The sequence below is a fragment of the Lepidochelys olivacea genome (assembly GCF_965140295.1).
Source record: "Lepidochelys olivacea isolate rLepOli2 genome assembly, chromosome: 2".
Lineage (NCBI taxonomy): Eukaryota > Metazoa > Chordata > Testudines > Cheloniidae > Lepidochelys > Lepidochelys olivacea.
Window position 1 is genome coordinate 141,996,500 of NC_140412.1, and position 12,437 is coordinate 142,008,936.

Below are 12,437 nucleotides of genomic sequence, written 5' to 3' on the forward strand. Positions count from 1 at the left end.
AGTTCCTTTTTCCTTATTTTCGAATCCCAACTTACTTCCTGTTTGCCCCTAATTTATATAGTAATATTCTTAGCTATACCTTAACCAATCATTCTACTAAAATTTAACTAACCAAGCCTAACATATTGTAACATGATTATGTAACCAATTATATCCCACCACCTTAATTAGTTTACACCCAGCAAAATGAATTATACAGCAGACAGGAACAATCACAGAACCAGACAGAGATTAAACAGACAAACAATAGCAAAGTGGGAACTATAATGGCAAGACAATACAGAAGTGAGGATTTCACATCCCAGCTATTGATAAGTGAGTTCTTGCCAGACAGGATGCTATCAAACTAAGTTTTCTTTTACATTTTCTAGGCACTTCCCTTTCTCTGGAGGTGATAGGAATACAATCCTGTCCTGATAGTGCCTAACAGCCCAATAGCACCTTATTTCAATGTGACTAGTTTGGAATGTGAGGATGTGACCGTTCGCTTCCCAGCTTATGGGTGCCTCTGCTGCTTAGCCACAGGCCTTAGCCTAAGAACAGGGCCCCAGACTGTCACAGTAAGAGAAGGACCTTACATTGGCAGACAGTGATTTTGATTCTTTCTTTTATACCTCTAACTAGCCAAGTGATAAGAATACACCTAAATTCTTAAAGTACAGGCCTTTACAGGCAGGCCTGAATATCTATATCCTAACACTGGAGGCGGAACTGGGGATGGGGGAAATATCTGGGGCTAGAGGCGGAGCTGGTCTGGGAGTGGAGAGAGAATGAGGGCATTGCTGGGCAGGGGGCGGAGTGGAGGTGGGGATGGGGGCAGAGCGGGATTGGGAGTGGAGTTGGACCTAGAGGCAGAGCAGGACTGGAGGCTGAACAGGGTTAAGGGAGGAGCAGGGCTGGAAGCATGGCGCTCCCTCCCTACCCCCTGTGGGGGCTAGCCCGAGTCCTACTGCACGCCCCCTGAACTTTCCTCTGTGTCCCCATACGGGGGCATGCCCCACAGTTTGGGGACCACTGAGCTAGAGTTCCTGACAGTTCTTCTTACCCTAATAGGGAAAGACACATAGTTTAATCAAACATACTAAAAAATAGGGAAAGCATATTTAACATTTTAAGGATTATCATAGTGGAAGGATTCATTATGTTTATAATTGTTTTTTCAAAAAGTGAAATGTAAATTCTCAAGCCCTATTCTGCCATCAGTAAATAATGCCAGATTGTGTAGACTTGCTCACAGATTAGTGGAGCCATACACCAGCACCTTTGTGAATGCACACAGCCTGTGTGCTTTATTGCTATATATTAACTTATTGCGACAAGTAATATTTCCATTTTTTAATCGCTTTACTATCTATATTTATGATTCTTAATGTTCTATAGCTCAATTACTCTTCGATGTACTGGGACTCCATTACACAAATAAACTGTGCTGAGTATAAATGATCTACTGTACCAGGAGGGATCTCTGCATTTGCATATTAATGACATTCTATAAAAGTGATGGCTTAGACCATTAGAAAATAGAACTATTAAAATGTATGGAACAGAGTTTATATGCCTAATTGCACATCAGATGAAAGGGAAGTCCTTTTGAGCTAAACAAGGAAACCAGGATAGCTTCTTAAAAGAACTATTGCTAATCTAAACTCACTAGATGCTGGGAAACAGGAAAAAGAGAACAATGCATTTGTAGATTGTCCCTGATTTCAAAGCTTAGGATATGAAGGACATCTTAAATCAAATGCTACTATGTATTTGTTATATTTCCCCATCAAAGGCTAGATGTACTAGAACTAAGCCAGTGTTTAGGCTGACTACATATTCTTGCTGGGGACATATCACAGCTGACACCTCAGAAACACCACTTCAGGTTGCTCCGTAGTCAAGAAAGACTGTACTACCATGTGGGCGATGAGGTAAAATCTATAATTTTATCTGGAATTTAAATATAAGTATCCTGTGAGGACTGTTCCATTACTTCTCCCTTTCAGACATTTCATATACACGATCCTTTTTATTTCTGTTCCCTCTCTTCTGTAAACTACAAATAAATACTCCTGTTGTTTATCTGAGGTTAAATTAGATTTTGACTGCTTGGACTGGGAAACATTACTGACTTGCACTCCTGAAAGGAACTCATCTGCTTGCTCCAAGTAGGAAGAGAAGAGTGAACATAAGAGCCTGTAAATGGGTCAGTAACATGTAATCTGCTAGCAATGTCAGCAAGGGGCCTAAGAGAGATGGGTAAGAGAGTGAACTCAAGAAAACCAAATGCCCTAAGGGTACAAAGTTCCATTGTATATATTAAAGTGAACTATCAGCCTCAGTTGCCTCTGGAACAAGTAACATCCATTCAAATAAACATAATGCTGGAATATGACATATAACGCAGCTAAACTTCACTAGAAAATTTAGCAAGTTTTTGTTGCAGCAATTAGCAGTAAAAAGACTAACGTTATTGACATTGAAGTGATTTTAATACCTATTGAAGTAAGTAAGTGGTGTTGCCTCACTATCCTCAGACTCGGCAGGAGAGCTATACCTTATCTATTGTCACAGCTTTCATAAACATTTAAGGGGCTAGAAACTTTTTCACCACAGTTAGAAGCTTATTCTCTGAAGACTTCTATTAAAATCCTCCGAATGTTCATATTTTAAATCTCATTACTGCAGATTTCTATTCTTCTGGTATTTCCATTTATATTTTTAATGTTATGCTTTCTAAATGCCAAATCCTTGTCCCACTGGAATCAGTGGAAGTTTTGCAGTTGATTTTAATACCAAATTTTGGCCCTATATATTAAACCCAGGGGAGTAGTAGAAAAGACGAAAGTGACCCAGTGTTATGCTGTTAGGAATATTAGATATTTCTGGTTGGGAAAGGAATCTACCTCTTGCAGCTGCAGCCTGGGTGATGGAAGGAGAGAGGAAGGTTTCTGCTTTCCATTGTCGATCTGAGCTCTTCTACTCCAAGTAGAAATTGAAAACTAGCTTGTGTTGAGAAACAGTCACTTAAACAAAGTCCTGATGTTATCAGAATCTCTTTTTAAAGACTCTGTGCCATGTCCTTTGTTACATTAAAATATTTTTGGCTGAACAACTCTGTTAAAGGTGAATAATAAAGTAAAAGAATATTTTTGAATTTGGCTTTTTGGTTCCTTAATGATCTATAAATACAGACTTATGTGTAAAATGAATGTTCTGTGTGTTTTCTGCATTTGACATACAAGGAATTTCAGGTAGTAAGACTTATCAGCCCTTGACGCCTCTGTTAATGGAAACAGGCATTGCAGCCCAGAGTGCAGCTGTATGCACTATGAAAATCCTGCTAACATCTTGGCAAAGACCATAAGGAAAGAGAGGGAAGCCAGAACCTGATGTTTCATATGGGAAAACAAGCATGAACATGCATGCTTTATGGCGGGAAAACTGTAAGACAATCTTTAATATATTAAGGAAGAAAGGAAGAAAAAGTCATTAAACCTTTACCCCTCCAGAAAATCCACTGACAAGTCGGAAACTTTCTCTGGAGAGTAGGGTGCAGTATAAGCCACAAAAATTAAATTCTGGGCATGTATGGGTTTCAGAGATACCTTTTGAATGTGAACTAATGCAAGTCTGTCTTCCTGAGTCTGCAGACAGCTCAATGCCTTTACTGCTTCCCAGAGCTAACAGTAGTACAGTGGAATTTACAAGAACATAGTTATTTTACATTAGTGTTGGTTTCACTCCACAGTTGCTGTAGAAAGCTTTGAGCAACAGCAGAGGTATGCATTGGAGCTATGCACAGACAGGCAACTATACAAAACATGGAGGATGTTAGAAAGTTAAACTAGTGCAGACTTCTCTTCATAACAGTCAGGAATCTCCAATATTTGAGGCAAGGATATAGAGTGAAAAGGAAGAACTTCACATTCCATTGCTCAAAGGAGTAGGAGGGTATAAGATGTAAACTTATCAAATGCCTACTGGTCAGAGGGTGAGGTTCAAGTAGGAATCTGAGTAGATAATGGCACGGTTGGTACTGACCGAGAATCTCACTGCTACCCAGCTGCCCTATCTGTTCCAATATCTGTGGCTAGTTCTCTGGCTGATAAGCATTTTACTTCCATAAATTAGATTTTCCTTTGAATGTTGTCACCTTTTAAATAAAATTTACTTTTAGCATGTTTAAAACATTTGTCAGTTTTTGCACATAAGTGGCTACAGACATTAAATGTACATAACAAAACACATATTACAGCTGTTGCCCGTGCAAACTTCATCACTGAATTCCCTGGGGAATCACTTGTATGTTAGAATGACCAGGCTGAGCCCTAATTGATGAAGCAGCAGCTGGACTATATACAAATACCATGGATCTATAGAAAAGGCGAAATACTTAATTCCTTCTGTTCACAAAACAAAGGCTTAACAAACTCTGTTTATAGTTCCATATACTCCAATGTTAGTGCTCGCTAAACAATGTGTGGGAAGTGGGGGGTGGAGGGGAATATTCCCTAAAATGGTTTTCTCCTGTGGATACAGAGCATTAAGAAAGGTACATGAAAGAGAGAACGTCTTTAAAAATTTGTATCCAGGCTATGCACCCCAATAGGCTGATACTGCATATCAGCAAGATGAATATCAGTCAGTTGCTATTAAATTTAATTTAATTAAATTAGAACACCCCATTTATTTGTATATGAATAACAAAACTAGTTATTGTTAATATATGTATATATAGGATATCTGACTACTTCTTAAGACTTGTGAAATTCCATTCATTTGCTGTACAGAAAAGGGAGACAATTTGGAAGGGTTGAAGCTTTCATATGGGATTTATTCAAATTCAGACCGGTACATGGAACAATGAAGTTGTTTCCCACAGATAGTATAACGTGCGTGCGTGCGTGTATGTACGTACATACATATGTACTCTGTGCTGCCTGTTTTTTGTTAGTGGAAGCATTATCTGCAACTTTTTTTTAAACTTAGCTTTTAATATTTGCCAAAGTTCCTGAATTTGTCTCAGGTTGTCTTGTTGTTATAGTACACAAGACTGGGAGGTTCAACAGTGCCATCTTGTGGATCATCTTGCAGGTTTCAAAACGTGGTTTTGGTTGGCATACAAACAACCTCGACAGCATAGCATGTGGTAGAATCTCAGATACAGAATGTCTGTGTGCAATCAAGCAGAATATTTCCCTCTGGTAGCCAGCCAGGCTAATTATTACTTTTGTGTCCTGAAAATTAATAACCCAAATATATTATAAGCAAATCAGAAAGTCTTTCAGGCCAACTGATGAGCAGTGTGCTTGTTGTTATTCTTACTTAGTTTGCTGGGAAATGTGTTTTTAATCATCTCAGTGTGTGTTTAATCATCTCAATTTATTTTCATAGACAATGTCAGAATCAAAGGCAACCAGGTACACTCAAACATCTCTTTGAAGTTGTATATAGGAGACCTTCAAAATGGCACTAAACTAAAATTGAAAACAGTTAACTCTTGTTTTGTAGCAATGACATACAAATTCCCAAATAACTTTGAAGGCTAAGCTGGATGGCTTAAGCTCACCAGTTGTTGTTTTGTTTTATTTATTTTTTTTAATTCCAGAAGGCTAAGGGCAGGATTGAGGTCTGAAGTTTTGCCCACTGAAATCAGTGATCACAGCTGAACTCCGGGCTGGAAGGTTTAGAGAAACTTAGGGGTTCTCACAACAAATTTGTTGATGGCCTCGGTGCAGCCACCAACTCTTCCTGGTGGCCATTCTGACAATTTTTCCTAAAATACTTAATTAACCTTGGAAAAACATATAAATATGCACATATACATGTCCAAATCATTGGTTTCAGAGTAACAGCCGTGTTAGTCTGTATTCGCAAAAAGAAAAGGAGTACTTGTGGCACATTAGAGACTAACCAATTTATTTGAGCATAAGCTTTCGTGAGCTACTGCTCACTTCATTGGATGCATACTGTGGAAAGTTTAGAAGATCTTATTATATACACACAAAGCATGAAAAAATACCTCCTCCCACCCCACTCTCCTGCTGGTAATAGCTTATCTAAAGTGATCACTCTCCTTACAATGTGTATGATAATCAAGGTGGGCTATTTCCAACACAAATCCAGGTTTTCTCTCCTCCCCCCCCCCACACACACACACAAACTCACTCTCCTGCTGGTAATAGCTTATCCAAAGTGACCACTCTCCTTACATTGTGTATGATAATCAAGGTGGGCCATTTCCAGCACAAATCCAGGGTTTAACAAGAACGTCGGCGGGGTGGGGGGAAACAAGGGGAAATAGGCTACCTTGCATAATGACTAAGCCACTCCCAGTCTCTATTCAAGCCTAAGTTAATTGTATCCAATTTGCAAATGAATTCCAATTCAGCAGTTTCTCGCTGGAGTCTGGATTTGAAGTTTTTTTGTTGTAAAATAGCGACTTTCATGTCTGTAATCGCGTGACCAGAGAGATTGAAGTGTTCTCCGACTGGTTTATGAATGTTATAATTCTTGACATCTGATTTGTGTCCATTTACTCTTTTACGTAGAGACTGTCCAGTTTGACCAATGTACATGGCAGAGGGGCATTGCTGGCACATGATGGCATATATCACATTGGTGGATGTGCAGGTGAACGAGCCTCTGATAGTGTGGCTGATGTTATTAGGCCCTGTGATGGTGTCCCCTGAATAGATATATGGGCAGAGTTGGCAACGGGCTTTGTTGCAAGGATAGGTTCCTGGGTTAGTGGTTCTGCTGTGTGGTACGTGGTTGGTGGTGAGTATTTGCTTCAGGTTGGGGGGCTGTCTGTAGGCAAGGACTGGCCTGTCTCCCAAGATTTGTGAGAGTGTTGGGTCATCCTTCAGGATAGGTTGTAGATCCTTAATAATGCGTTGGAGGGGTTTTAGTTGGGGGCTGAAGATGACGGCTAGTGGCATTCTGTTATTTTTTTTGTTAGGCCTGTCCTGTAGTAGGTGACTTCTGGGAACTCTTCTGGCTCTATCAATCTGTTTCTTCACTTCCGCAGGTGGGTATTGTAGTTGTAAGAATGCTTGATAGAGATCTTGTAGGTGTCTGTCTCTGTCTGAGGGGTTGGAGCAAATGCGGTTGTATCGCAGAACTTGGCTATAGACGATGGATCGTGTGGTATGGTCACGGTGAAAGCTGGAGGCATGTAGGTAGGAATAGCGATCAGTAGGTTTCCGGTATAGGGTGGTGTTTATGTGACCATCATTTATTAGCACTGTAGTGTCCAGGAAGTGGATCTCTTGTGTGGACTGGACCAGGCTGAGGTTGATGGTGGGATGGAAGTTGTTGAAATCATGGTGGAATTCCTCAAGGGCTTCTTTTCCATGGGTCCAGATGATGAAGATGTCATCAATATAGCGCAAGTAGAGTAGGGGCGTTAGGGGACGAGAGCTGAGAAAGCGTTGTTCTAAATCAGCCATAAAAATGTTGGCCTACTGTGGGGCCATGCGGGTATCCATAGCAGTGCCGCTGATCTGAAGGTATACATTGTCCCCAAATGTGAAATAGTTATGGTTAAGGACAAAGTCACAAAGTTCAGCCACCAGGTTAGCCGTGACATTATCGGGGATAGTGTTCTTGACGGTTTATAGTCCATCTTTGTGTGGAATGTTGGTGTAGAGGGCTTCTACATCCATAGTGGCCAGGATAGTGTTGTAATTCATTTATGTAGTGGTTTATTTGCAGACTCAATAATAAAAAATAATGTACAGTTGTCTCTATTCTTTATTGGACCTAAACAGAATAGAAACACAAATCAGATGCTTTGTATGTTGTCTTGTTTCTTGGGGTTTTTTTGCTTTTTTGGTTGCCTTTTCTTTTTTTCTACAAAGCCTGAGTTGGGTGCCTTGGCTCCCTGTACAATGCATGGGGAGAGAGGGGCCTGAGAATGAGATCCCGAAAAGCCAGGAGCCACGTCAGCTAGGCCATGAAAAATGCATTACGGACCATGAAAGCTGGTCTTTTGTGTGATTTTACCCTTTACTATACAGATTTCACTCAGGAGACCAATGAAATTGGTCTAAAATTGGGGGTCCTGAGCCAAAAGGGAGTTGTAAGGGGGGTCGCAGTATTGCCACCCTTACTTCTCCACTGCCTTCAGACCTGGGTGGCTGGAGAGCGGCAGCTGTTGGCTGGGCGCCCAGCTCTGAAGGCGATGCCTCACCAGCAGCAGGGCAAAAAGAAAGGTGGCAATGCCATACCATGCCATTCTTCTGCACTGCTGCTACCTTCAGACCTGGGCGGCTGGAGGGCAGCAGCTACTGACTGAGGGCCCAGCCCTTCAGGCAGCAGCACAGAAATAAGGGTAGCAATACAACACCATGCCATCCTTCTGCGCTGCTGCTGGCGGCGGCTTTGCCTTCAGAGCTGGGCTCCTGATCCACAGCCGCTGCTGTCCAGCTGCCCAGCTCTAAAGGCAGCACCGCCGCCGCCAGCAGCAGCAGCGCAGAATTAAGGGTAGCAGTACTGCAACCCCCGCCCCCTAGAACCTTGTGACCCCACCCCAATTGTAGGACTCCTACAATTACGACACTGTGAAATTTCAGATTTAAATAGCTGAAATCATGGAAATTACTATTTACAAAATCGTATGACTGTGAAATTGACCAAAATGGACCCTTAATTTGGTAGGGCCCTACCCGTGGGAGACGCCCTGCCCCTCTCATGTAGTTCAGCCCTTAAGTCTGGGATGCAGGGAGGTGCCTACGTCTGCTTGCAATCCAAGCCAGGAACCCTGTCCTGGAGTCAGGTGACTAAGCTGTTTCTTGTAAGAATGAGTTATGCAGGTGCCTAACTCCACACAAGATGGCCCAGTGCCCCCGCTCATAGCCTGCACCAGAGTGGTTAGGAAACTCACCTAGAGTGTGAGTGAGAGCCTAGTTCAAGTCCCTTTTCTGCTTGATGAAGAGAAGGGATTTGAACAGGGAATCTGCCATCTCTCAGGTATGCATTCTGACCACTAGACTGGAGGTTATACAGCGAGTTTTGTACACTTATACAATTATTTAAAGTGGACCAGCTTCAACAGGATGGTTTGAGAAAGACCCACATCAGAATATCTCATAGCCCAGTGGTTAGGGCATTCACCCAAGAAATGTAGTTGATCTTTCCCTTTTCAAGTCCCACCTCATCAGACAGAAGTGGCAATAAAACCTGGGTCTGCCTTGTCCCAGCTGAGCACCCAAACCATTGGATGATAGGTTATGAGGGAGGTCATCTGTCTCCTGCTCTTTTGTGTGGAGTTGGGACTGCTCACAGAGGGAGGCAGCAGTGTGCATGCCCAGACTCAGAAATGTAGGTGTCTAGGGAATTTTCACAGCAGGAACTTAGGTACCGAGTTTTGGCACCTACTGGGTTAGGCGCAGCTGAGCAGGGGTTTTGTAGATCACCAAGGAGCCTAGAAATTGGATTTCAAGACCTAAAACTGGGGTTTAGGTACCTAAGTCCCTTTGTAGGTTTGGCTCTACCTCCCTTCTCTAAGGGAAGAACACCTGTGTGCCAATCATCCCTGTTCAGGAGAGAGCACTCTCTTGTTTAGTAAAATATTTATCATTTTCCCATTTGTCTCAAACTCTCTTAGTCCAGTAAAAAGATGTGTGCTTATATTTCTCTCCAAGTGTCCTCCTTGAGGTCTGACAACTTGATTCAATGTTGGCAGACTGGAAATCTTTTGAGAACTCTGCTTCTACTCAGACACATAGTACTGCGTGGTTTTAGATGGTTCAAGTATACTAGAAAATAGTGTTTCAGTTGAACCCAGGAAGTGTGAAATGACATGTGAAAGTGTAACCTACCTGACCACAGAGGAAGTTTCTTTCTAGCCTCCTAGTTAAGAGGTTAATTTGTGCCCTAGAGCATGAGGGTTCATAGACTTTTTACATTTTTTTTATTCTAACTGATGTGATTATGGATGCATTCAAGTCATATAAATGTCTAATTCTGCTTTTGAATCATACTAAACTCCTTGCCTCAATAATACATTGTTGCAGTGAGAGCTGTAGATTAATTATGCGCTCTTTAAAAAGTATTTCCTTTCATCAGTTTTAAATGTGCTGCCTCAATCGCTAACATGGAAAGCCCTCCATGCTTCTGATCCTTTCCCTTGCCCGTCTCTGTACGCTTTCTGTTTCATCTGTCTGTCTCGTTATGGAGTGGCCAGGATTGAATGCAATATTCTAAACAAGGGTTATAATTAACATTTTCAGTATTGTTTCTATTCCCTTCTTTATTCATCCTAACATTTTTGTTTGGTTTTCTAACTACCAGTGCACAATATATGAGTAGTTCAAATGATTCCTTCTGGTGTGCAGGGCTTTGCGTTAGTCTGCGCTGAATTTCATCTGTCACTGTGCTTCTCCATCATCTAGCTCTGTGAGGTCAGTGGCGAATTTCTCACAATTTTTTTCTAATCTTGACTTCCCAAAGTAATTGTGTTAGCTGCTGAATTTTACCATCTCACAGTTTATCCCCTTTTCTACAGCACTGATAAAGGTATGAAACAACACTGGAAAGTTGAAGTTCTGCCACATTGGAAGTTAGCAATTTATTCCTTTATTTGTTTTCTGTTTCTTGCATTTTTTTCTTCATGCTCCTGTCTCCCAACTAATTAACTCCATAAAGACAATGAGCATTGTCAATGTGTACAACAGGGTTCAGATACTGAACTATGCAGTCTCTCCCTTTAAAATAATGTAATATTATGCGTTCTCTAGGGACTTCCATATTATTAATTTTTAACCCTAGCATATGGTCATTCTTTACAGTATATCTGTGAGACTTGAACTCACAGATTTAAAACCACTGCAGAATGAAGACATAAGCTTTTAGTATTCATAATACCTTATTTCATCTAGTTTAATTTTCAAGTATTCTATCTTCTCTATGATTTTCTTGTAATGTCAGTAAACACCTTGTTTAAGCTTCAGTACTGTGAAATAATAGAACTCTCTGTCTTACTTGGATACTTTCAGTGCAAATGAACATAGTAACATTTGTGATGTTTAAACGGTGCAATTTTTGACAGTACTGCACATATAAAATTGGAATAAGTGCTTTGTACATTCAAATCTTAAATGTGGGCTTTTTCTCCACGTTATAATAAAACTAGAATTCCTTATGAAAGTATTTTCATGAACTTTAAACAATCCTTGCAAATTTAGCCTTGTATTCCTTAAATAAGACCTACTTTACCTTTTATTTAAACTTAAATAAATGTGTCTATCAAATATAAAATAGTAAAAGCATGTATAAGAATTTCATTTTAGTAATAATAGTAGTTTTTTTCACTTTTTTGTTTACTAAAGCCTAGAGAAAGTAATGTTGCATCTTCAAAACAACATCTGTCAAACCGATTTTCATCAGATTAACTATATCCTCAAAGCAACCATCACAGGTTATAAAATACTAGAAATGTAGGTTGTACTTAGCATAAAACACCAATAGAATTTAAAGCACTTGAAAGTGTGTTACAACTGTAGCAATGATAGCCTGCTCTTTTCTTGGGGTCTGCTGACATGCTCACATCCCCCAACCCCTATTTTTAGCAGGTGTTACTCAGTAACAGTAGTGTATGTTGGACTACTGCAAACACAGTAAATGTCTCAGTGCAGTGGTTCTAAAACTGTAGTGTCTGGGACTGGTCTAATGGTTCACAGAATTAAACATTCTGAGAACGAGGCAGTAGGGTTCGGGATGGAAGGTGCATCTGTAAGACGATCTCTCATAAAGTTGGCCTGTGAATTAGAGTGAGAGAACTACTGATTCAGTGTACCATGTCCTTTTCTTATCCTTCGAAATCTGCATTGGCACATGTCACAGTTAATCAGATCTTCAAAGAGAAAGCTGAGGATCTTGATTTTCAAAGATCTTTGGGGGACAAAGAGGTCTAGCAGAAATAGACAGGAGAATCAGTGGATTTAATGTAGCATACAAACATTATCCTGTAACCCAATAGTTTATATCTATGTCTAGGTTTCCTTATTTTCTGCTAAAGAAGAAATAGGATATGATTGTGCATTTACTGACAGGTTGCTGTCCCTTTCACTGCAGGAAGGGGTTGGAATGGGGGCAGGGAAGGGGTAGGAAGAGGCAAGGCAGGGCAGGGGCGGGGCCTCATGGAAGGGGTGGACTGGGGGCGGGGGCAGCGGGTGGGGGGGTGTCAGTGACGCAGCCCTCAGGCCAATGTACTAGTCCTCATGTGGCCTTCGTGATCATTTGAGTTTGAGACCCCTGGGCTAATTAGTGTAGCAAAACAAGGTTGAAGGGAGAATTTGTCTTTTCTATTTCAGGCATCCATTAATTGCCAAGAATATCCAGAGTCATCTTACATTAGGTTAACAAAGTCTTACTTCTGCTGTACCTGTGTTCTTTTTTCCTCGAGGGTGAGTAAAGTTGAACAAATCAATTAAATAACTATAATC

The 12,437-nt window shown here is 40.8% G+C and overlaps 1 protein-coding gene across 2 annotated transcripts in view; it reads left to right on the forward strand.

Annotated features, from left to right (window-relative positions):
• DAP (death associated protein) overlaps positions 1-12,437 on the forward strand; it is a 90,959-nt gene that overhangs the window by 70,073 nt on the left and 8,449 nt on the right. The gene's annotated exons all lie outside the window — the stretch shown is intronic.